Genomic DNA, 2,492 nt, shown 5'->3' on the forward strand with positions numbered 1-2,492 from the left:
GCTTGCGTGCCAGATTCACCTCGCTCAGGTCTTTTGGCGTGTGTCAACATTTTGTCTGTGAAGGAACATGTAACTTGGCTGTTCCCCAGACTCCAGACTCTTTCCTGAGGCACTAAATACCCCCCCAAAAAAAAAACCTATGGTTTGGGGTTTTTGTTTAACAGTTCATGCATTGTAATAGAATTCTGCTTTACTACTTAGAAAAAAATGGTGTAAGTTTCTTATTGAGAAAACTATCTATTCTTCTTCTTCTTGTTCCCCCCCACCACCTTTGGATTTATCTGTACAAACAGAACAGAAGGACACCAGTCCTCTGCAGACAGGAGCCCAGGGGTCATACCAGTCCTTGTGTCCTCACATTTACAGAGGTTTTTACTGTGGATCCTTCACAGGGACCTGGGCACCTTTGGGAGCAGAAGCTGGAGCCAGAGCCAGAGCCAATACTGGAGCTGGAGTTGTAGCCTGGGTCTTGGCTTGGGCTTGGGCATTTGGCCTGCAGAGCCTACAACCCCTGGCCACATGGGCATGAGCACGCTTCCCCAGCTTGGGGTGGACCATGAAGGCAAGGCCATCAAGCTTGTGGCTGGCACCCTTTGGAATCTTGGGCTTAACCTCCTTGGGCTTTACCAGAGCCTTGACAGCCTCGGCATGGGCACCTATGACCTTGGCATTGTTTGCCTGCATCTTTTTAAGGCCCTTCTTGTGTGCTTCTTGGCAAAGCTCATATTTCTCAGGAATTTGGGGTCTGCCCCTTAAGAGATTCAAAGCTTTGTAATTGGGGTTTCTTGATGTAATTTCTGTGTCATTTTGGGGACTGGTTGTGCATGGTGTGGTTCTTGGACTTGGCCATGTCTGCACCGTAAGCTGCTGCTCCTGGAGCAGTTGAGACTGGAAGAGGCAACTCCATTCTTCTTTATGAGATCAATGCATTTGGAAAAGAAAAACACTATTCATCACCTGACAATAAATGATCAAAACAACCTACCTAAATGCTTATCAACAAATAAATAAACCAACCTGAGCATTCAGGTTTATTTTTATTATTTTATGGAATATATTTTTCCTAAAGACAGCCATGATAGAATAAAATTTACATAGTAATTTTAACTAGTACTTGTTGAAATTTTAGGTATAAGGTACTAGGAAATGAAATAACAGCCTCAGAGAAGCTAAGTAATGTGCCCCAAACTACACAGTAACATGTGGCAAAAAAAAAAAAAAAGGAAATCAAATCCAGGATATGACTTCAAGGACCAAGATCCATAATATGCAAGATGTAACTTTCTATAGCACTTTATAATTTAAAACAAAATCTTAATAAGATTTGACATCAGTCAAATATGAGAAGATAAATAATTAGTAGTCAGATTTGCTGATACCAAGGACCCTTATTATGAATTCTCCCCATATATTCCTTGAACTCTATTAGCATTTTTAAGACAGCATTATAAAAATTGAGAATGATAGAATTGAAGTACAAATACTTATTATGATGCTTATAAGAATAGTTACCTCATTTAACACTGAATTTCTGATTTGATAAAGGATATACATTAATTGGCAAGAATCATTACAAAGGGCTCTCAAAACTAATAAAAAGTGCTCAATTTGGGGCTGGGGATGTGGCTCAAGCAGTAATGTGCTCGCCTGGCATGCGCGGGGCGCCGGTTCTGTCCTCAGCACCACATAAAAATAAAATCAAGATGTTGTGTCCGCTGAAAACTGAAAAATAAATATTAAAAAATTCTCTCTCTCTCTCTCTCTCTCTTAAAAAAAAGTGCTCAATTAAGGTGATGAGTGTCCATCCACAAAGAGAAGATATTTCCTTATATTTCAGATTCCCGGTGCTGGTTCTAGTCAAGGGCCATGCCTTTCCATAAATTTTCTATTCCAATACTGGCCTCTCTTTCCCTTTCTTCTAGGTTCAGTTCCCTCAATCCCTAGGGAGAAAAGGAAACCACTCACCCATTTCATATGTAAGGAACACTTCCCCTATGTCAGTAGAGGAGATTAAAAACTTCGTGATATTTATTCTCAAGGGAGTCACATCTTTGAGGGGGAAAATTGTTTGTATACCATCACTATGCACCTTCTTGCATTTCAACAGGTAGTTGGGGGGTTACAAGAGGCTGGGGAGAATGGTGGTGAAGGAAGAGTGAGAGAGGTTACCCAATGGGTCCTAAGTAACAGGAGCAAGAAGTTCTTTTATGCTATTCCACAGTAGAGTGACGACAGATAATAGTAATGCACTACATATATCAAAAATCTAGAAGGAAGGATTTTGAATGTTTTCACCATAAAGAAATGATATACATTTCAGGGGATAGATATTGTTTAACCTGATTTAAACATGACAAAATTATACATGTATCAAATCATGCTTCCCATTAATATCTATAACTTTTCTGTTCTTCCCATATCAGCTAAAAATAAATTTAATACAAATTTTTAAAAAGAAATTGGTTGCTGCTCATTGGAACCAGATATCTTCC

The 2,492-nt window shown here is 39.5% G+C and overlaps 1 pseudogene; it reads right to left on the reverse strand.

Moving 5' to 3' along the window:
- Positions 1-349: 349 nt before the first annotated feature.
- On the reverse strand, positions 350-850 carry LOC107145199 (annotated as a pseudogene).
- Positions 851-2,492: the final 1,642 nt, after the last annotated feature.

Source organism: Marmota marmota, unplaced genomic scaffold (assembly GCF_001458135.2).
Source record: "Marmota marmota marmota unplaced genomic scaffold, marMar, whole genome shotgun sequence".
Classification (NCBI taxonomy): Eukaryota; Metazoa; Chordata; class Mammalia; order Rodentia; family Sciuridae; genus Marmota; species Marmota marmota.